Source organism: Bos indicus x Bos taurus, chromosome 3, assembly GCF_003369695.1.
Source record: "Bos indicus x Bos taurus breed Angus x Brahman F1 hybrid chromosome 3, Bos_hybrid_MaternalHap_v2.0, whole genome shotgun sequence".
Taxonomy (NCBI): Eukaryota; Metazoa; Chordata; class Mammalia; order Artiodactyla; family Bovidae; genus Bos; species Bos indicus x Bos taurus.
The window spans coordinates 66,651,517-66,659,175 of record NC_040078.1 but is presented as its reverse complement, the minus strand read 5'-3'; the positions used below and the strand labels follow the sequence as shown (position 1 = coordinate 66,659,175).

The 7,659-nt window shown below is 40.0% G+C and overlaps 1 pseudogene; it reads right to left on the bottom strand.

Annotated features, from left to right (window-relative positions):
- Positions 1–413: 413 nt before the first annotated feature.
- On the bottom strand, positions 414–2,618 carry LOC113890336 (annotated as a pseudogene).
- Between the last annotated feature and the right edge of the window lie 5,041 nt (positions 2,619–7,659).

Genomic DNA, 7,659 nt, shown 5'->3' with positions numbered 1-7,659 from the left:
CCTAGATGTTCTCAAGTTTATTTATTTGCCTCCTTGCCCCTATGTCCTTCTGTTTCAGCTTGATGGTGGTTACCTTGAGGACAGTAGGTTTGGGTGGAAGCCACACCATAATGTAATCTTTGCACTAACACTGAGGTTTTGAGATAATTTAATGGTTAATTCTTACTGATTGCTAATCATAGAACAAAAAGTAATACCATATTAAAATATATCATCCTCAGTAAATTAATATGCACTTAGAAAATCTAATGGTTTTAGGTAAAATATAGCATATGAAACTTTCATATAAAATATATCTTATGAAAATTAAAATTTCAGATTTTGAATAGAAATCTATCTTAAAATATTATGAAAAATATTCATTATTCTGAAACAGTGTCAGAAAAGAAGACCCAAATTCCTCTAAAACAATTAGTTCTAGTTAGCTATCCAGTTGCTGTTTTTGGTAAAGTTAACAAGAAAACATATTTACAATTTTAGATGGCAATCATAGGCCAAGTAATTAGGACTGAAGAAGTATTGTTGACATACAAATTAGGTTGACTGTTATATTTTCAAAAACAGTGTTCTTTCACTCATTTAAATTAACAAAAATTACAACATGCTTAAATCTTAGTCCAGTGTTCTAAAAATGTTTGGAAATATTTTTTTTAGTTTTTAGTACTGAAATCCATCCTAATGCCTTTAGCAATAGTGACTGTAACCAAATGAAATTAGTATTTTGTGGTTTTAATAGTTTATAATGCTTAATTATATTTGAAGGTGTGATGAGACAGCCCCATCTTTCCATTTGGGACTATGGTCTAAAATCACAGTCTTGTGCAGTGGACATACATTCTTTTTGTAAAACCATAAGGTAATGCACTCTTCAAAAAATATATGCTGACAGAAGGGAAGAATACTTTTCTGAAATTCAGCTTCACATATTGAACAAATATCACCCACATCTGAATAAGTCACTCCATAACTTGGTTGTGTAAAAAATATTCACAAACCTATCTGAAAGTTCTTAGATTTCCAAAAAATCCAAAAGCTTTAAAATGAGGTAGAATAAAGCAACTAATATCTAAAGAACCTATTTAATTATACTGTTAAACTCCCTGAGGCAAATAAGGTAATAAAACCAAAACTGGTAGGGGATAAAATTCAGTAAAACTGACTTAATTCTTCTAAGAGCATATCCCAGGAACCCTTGACTTTAAAAAGCATGATGAAAGAAGGCACCACTATAATAAGACTTTTTGAGCCATGAAAAGCAATTTCAAAATGAAGTCTGTAATTCCAATAATCCAAAGTACTTCTGAGAAGTTCAAATGATCCAAAATAGGATTTTAAAAAGATTAAGTTGTAATAAAGAGACCAAGAATGAAAGAGAATGGAAAATCCTGCTAAGAATACCAGTAACTAAGCTTACTGGATTTTGAGCACATTTTTCTTAGAAAAGCCTGGTTTGAAAATTATTTAGAGGCCCAGTTCCAAGAGAAATTTCACACTTTTCTGGAGTTTGGATTTTCAGCATATCCTTTAGACATGGCATTTGTCTGGGTATGAATCTCTAGATATGGATCTCCAGAATGAAGGCAAGGTCCTTCTGTCCATCTGGTTGCAAAGGCACTTTGGGAGGTTAGGCAGCCTCAGGGCCTGCAGTTCCTGGAGGACTGGCATGGCCCCGGTATGCTTTTTCTCTGATCCAAATTTCTTTGCATTAGGACTGTGTTTCCTCTCATGATGAGTGGATGGAGGCCCCATAGTGCTGTCAGGGACAGCAGGAGACAAGACTCAATTTATTCAGATTGCTGCAACAGAGCCTGCTGGGACCAGAAACTGAAGCTGGAGAAGGAGGGGTCCAGAAAGGAGAGTGGATGAATCAGGGGAGTCACTAAGTCGTCCTTCTGTAGCAGTGGCATGGTCAAGTCAGAGCTTGAGGGGAGTCTGCTGTGAGGGACCGCTAAGGGGGCAAGTGTAGAAGTCTGTGCAAGGCTGGGACCTGGTCCTAGATTCCAGCCTTTGGTCAGCAGAGGAGGCAGACAGGATGAACAGCTGGCCCTGAAGGCTATAGTGTGGGGAAGGAGGAAGAGGGCAGACTGGCATCTGCCACTTTTCTGGGTCTGCCTCACCTTACCTCTAACTGTGACGACCTTCAGAGCATAAGGGCTGCAGCTTCCTTTCACTTGTGAAATCATATGCAAATTCGTGCAAGTTTCTAGCACAGGAGGTGGGAGGGAGGTTCAGAATGGGGAACACATGTACACCCATGGCTGATTCATGTGAATGTATGGCAAAAACCACCACAATATTGTAAAGTAATTAAAAAAGAAAAGAACCACATCTAACTCAGAATTAAATAGGGAAGGGGATTCTAAAATGTGGTTACAACTTAAGATTCACACAAAATAAAGCCATTTTATGTTTGGTCTCTCTGCATCACCTTCTTCAACCAACCAGCCACTAACTCCTGTTGATTTGATATCATTATTTCTGTGTTACGAACCCTTCCTGTCTCTGCCACTGCCCTTTTCTATTTCAACTCTTCCTACATTTTATGTCTGGAGTACCTTATTAGCCTCCTTACTTGCAACTACACTAAATCTGGCCGTGTAGGTCAGGCGCTGTACCATGTCAAAGGTGCCATTTCATGACTCTTCCTAGCTTGTAGAGGATACAACACATATAACTATATGTAGTGGTTCCATCTCATATGTAGCCCTGTTTCTTCCCCTCAGTAACTTGTGCCATCCTTTTGAAAGGCACAGCGGACCATGTCATTCTCCAAAATTCTTGGCCTCCCATCACCTCCCAGGTCAAATTATAACTCCTAGCATAGTATAAAATCCGTTTATGCTGAGCAGATGAGTTGTGGCTCTGGAATAAGAATTTCTAAACTGAAATCTTATCTTAGTCATTTGTGAAATATACAACCCTCGGCAAGTCACTTAGTCTCCCTGGGCTTGTTTCTTTGTGAGATGGAAGAGGAGGGTAAGAATAGCCTTTTTGTCATCAATTTTTGTCAGCATTCATTGAGGATAAAGATGGAATATTCTTTCCGTAATGCAGTCTCTCACCATTGTCTGTCCTCTCCCCTACTCTGAACTGAACCTCTTATAGCGGTTCTCCACCTTGTGGCCCATCCTGCCTCTGTGCCTTTATACACAAGCTCCCCTGAATTACCCTTGTTTTCTTTTCCTGGCTAGAACCTGCTCATTCTCCAGGATTCAGCGATTCATCACTTCCTCCTGGAAGCCTCCTCTGATTCCCTCAGACTCAGTGCCTGTCTTAGTGCTTGATTATATCACAGTGCATTCTCTTTAATACTTACCTATCTCCCTCATTATGTAAGCTGTAGACTGTCTCCTCTGCTGGACCATAAACTATAGACTAGGGGTTCCCAACCCCTGGGCCCCACAGACTGATTCTGGTCTGTGGCCTGTTAGGAAATGGGGCGCACAGCAGGAAATGAGTGATGGGCAAGTGAGTGAAGCTTTATCTATATTTAGAGCCACTCCCCTCTGCTAACATTATCACCTGAGCTCCATGTCCTGTCACATCAGCAGTGGCATTAGATTCTTATAGGAGCCTGAACCCTAACCCTAAGTCAAGGCAGAATATCCTGAGATTGCCACAAAATAGAAATAAAGTATACAATAAATGTAATGCACTTGAATTAACCCTAAATCATCCCATGACCCAGTCCATGGAAAAGTTGTCCATGGAAACTGGTCCCGTTGTCAAAAAGGTTGGGGACCACTGCTATAGACCATGTTTTCCTTGAGGGTAGGAACTATTTTTGGAGAAGGAAATGGCACCCCACTCCAGTACTCTTGCCTGGAAAATCCTATGGATGGAGGAGCCTGGTAGGGTGCAGTCCATGGGGTCACTAGGAGTCAGACACGACTGAGTGACTTCACTTTCATTTTCACTTTTATGCATTGGAGAAGGAAATGGCAACCCACTCCAGTGTTCTTGCCTGTAGAATCTCAGGGATGGGGGAGCCTGTTGGGCTGCTGTCTCTGGGGTCACACAGAGTCAGACATGACTGAAGCGACTTAGCAGCAGCAGCAGGAACTATTTTACTTGCCTTTATCCTTAGCTCCAAATGTAGTTAAGTTCTTAGGGATGTTAGTAGGCTCTTAAAAATGTCTATTGAATTAATGAATGGTGATGAATGATGATAGCTCTCATCATTTTTGTTATGGAGAAACATAAAGATGATATAGGAAAGATTTGGGAACAGCATAATAGCAGGAATCCTAGAATTCTGAAATTTGATGATTTGGTGATTTTCTTAATAGAAAGAATGGCTGAAGTCATTTTTGTTAAGCCATTGTTTATGAGTGACTGTTCAATATCCACTGCTTTATGACCTTTTATAAAACTACTATTGAATAAACCATAAAAGTTCTTTGAAGAGTATTCTGTTTGTCAGTGGTAATACCAAAAAATATAAAGTAGCTATTCTTGGCACGTTATGGATCAACATCCTGGAACTGTTAGTTCCATAACGTCTGTATAAGTTCAATCATTTTGACATTGCAACTTGCCTGAGTCATTAGTTTATACCTGAAGTTTCTGATGGCAATCTAAAAGCTTCTGCACAACAAAGGAAACTATAAGCAAGGTGAAAAGACAGCCTTCAGAATGGGAGAAAATAATAGCAAATGAAGCAACAGACAAACAACTAATCTCAAAAATATCCAAGCAACTCCTACAGCTCAATTCCAGAAAAATAAATGACCCAATCAAAAAATGGGCCGAAGAACTAAATAGACATTTCTCCAAAGAAGACATACAGATGGCTAACAAACACATGAAAAGATGCTCAACATTACTCATTATCAGAGAAATGCAAATCAAAACCACTATGAGGTACCATTTCACGCCAGTCAGAATGGCTGCGATCCAAAAGTCTACAAGCAATAAATGCTGGAGAGGGTGTGGAGAAAAGGGAACCCTCTTACATTGTTGGTGGGAATGCAAACTAGTACAGCCACTATGGAGAACAGTGTGGAGATTCCTTAAAAAACTGGAAATAGAACTGCCTTATGATCCAGCATTCCCACTGCTGGGCATACACACTGAGGAAACCAGAAGGGAAAGAGACACGTGTACCCCAATGTTCATCGCAGCACTGTTTATAATAGCCAGGACATGGAAGCAACCTAGATGTCCATCAGCAGATGAATGGATAAGAATGCTGTGGTACATATACACAATGGAGTATTACTCAGCCATTAAAAAGAATACATTTGAATCAGTTCTAATGAGGTGGATGAAACTGGAGCCTATTATACAGAGTGAAGTAAGCCAGAAGGAAAAACACCAATACAGTATACTAATGCATATATATGGAATTTAGAAAGATGGTAACAGTAACCCTGTATACGAGACAGCAAAAGAGACACTGATGTATAGAACAGTCTTTTGGACTCTGTGGGAGAGGGAGAGGGTGGGATGATTTGGGAGAATGGCATTGAAATATGTATAATATCATATATGAAACGAGTCGCCAGTCCAGGTTCAATGCACGATACTGGATGCTTGGGGCTGGTGCACTGGGATGACCCAGAGGGATGTTATGGGGAGGGAGGAGGGAGGAGGGTTCAGGATGGGGAACACATGTATACCTGTGGCAGATTCATTTTGATATATGGCAAAACCAATACAATATTGTAAAGTTAAAAAAAAAAGAACAAGTAGTTACATTTTTATCCAAAATTTAAAATTTATATGTGTTGAATATGTAATGAAATAAGATACATCCAGAAATTTCTGGATCAATAATCAAGTTTCTTAAGATTTGGAATAAAAATGTCAATGCATGGACTAAATATCAGAAGATACTAAATCTGAGAACTTCTATGGGCAATAAACCTTGGTCTTTTCTGAAAACCCATCTCTTCTTCAAATAGGTTCTTGTTTTGGCCCAAGTAAAAGTTTTAATAAATATGGAAATGATCACTCTTAACATCAGCATCATGCTTTGTCAGGCTTATGATGCTGACTACTACTCCATGCATCATAATTTCAAGATTAAGAAGAGCGACTTGCTTGAGTATGTTTGCATCTTACAAATGAATAAGAATATGAAGCTCTTACTAGGGAAATGGATAAAGGGCGTATGAAAGCAGTCAGAAGATAAGAAATAAAAATGGCCAATACTTATATGGAACAATTTACACAAGGAGAAATGCAAACCAAACAACGTGATACCATTTGAACCTGTCACAATAACAAAAGGTGTGAAGAGGAAGCACTTTCATCATTGCTGTTGGGAGTATGTCTGTACCACCTTTCTCTGCAGTTGGATAGTATGTGTGCAAAGTTTCAGAAATGCTTTCAGCTTTGACTAGGAATCCCACTTTTAGGAGGCTTTGGAATGTCTGCCTGTGGAGAGCATATGCTCTCATCAGCTTCCTGCAGGGGGCGCTTTTATGGGAAGGCGTTCCTCCACTGGGAAGGCTGTGGTTTCCCAGCCCTGTCTGTGCATTTTTGGGAAATTCTGTTTAATTCCAGCTTCTGCTTTAGGAATCTCAAAGGGTTGCATACCTGACCCATGTTCTTTATGCAATTTAAATCAAAACTAAGGTTGATATCTTGATTTCCACCTGTCAGTCTCCTCTTTATTGCTCAAATAGCCTTGAATTGGGGCTTCCTGATGCCTGCAAGAAATCACAATAACAACAAAATAGAATTCAAACATTAAAAAACATGGGATGGATTTAAAAGGTGTGTCAATAAAATTGGATATGATGTAGCAATTCAAAACAATCCATTGTTGCCCATATTGACACATAGATTCTAATATAGTACTTCATGTATAAACACACTTATTATATCTATGTATACAGTTTGCTCTTTTCCTCTCTCTTTTCTCATCTCTATTTTAGAAAGTTTCTGTAATGACATAAAATAGGTTCATTACATGTTTGCTTCTGTATAGGCTTCCCTGGGTCTGGAAGATTCCCTTGAGAAGGGAATGGCTACCCACTCCAGTATTTTGCGTTTCCCTGGTGGCTCAGATGGTAAAGAATCCACCTGCAATGTGGGAGACCTGAGTTCAATCCCCGGGTCAGGAAGATCCCCTGGAGGAGGGCATAGAGACCCACCCCAGTATTCTTGCCTGGAGAATCCCATGGACAGAAGAGCCTGGTGGGCTACAGACTATGGGGTCGCATAGAGTCAGACATAACTGAGCAATTAATGTTTTCAGTTTTTTCAGGCTGTTTTCACCACTGTGCTTTCTGTGTTCATGGTGGCTAGTGTGTGCTTTCCCTTCTTCTTTTGTCTTGATTTTCTTGGTGGCATGAGCAGGGTCTTGGCCACAAGGAGGAGATCTGGAATTGGGTCATCTCTTTCCATCTGGACACCTCCTTACATGGACGCTCACACAGGAACCAGCCCCCTCATGATCTGTGGCTACTGACTCCATTCCTTTCCATTTTCTGCAGAGCCTCACCTGGTCAGAAAGGAACGTAGGCCGAAATGAGACCATATTCATCCTGTTCCCCCGCTGCCCCATTTGGTCTCCTTCCTGGGAAGATGGGCTGAAGTCTGAGAAGAGCCAGTGCCTCAGACATCTTGGGGCCATTGAGGGGTGGGAGAATTCTTCTACTCAAGAAAATAAAACTGTAGATACTAACAAGCCCAGGGTGAGCTGGTGCA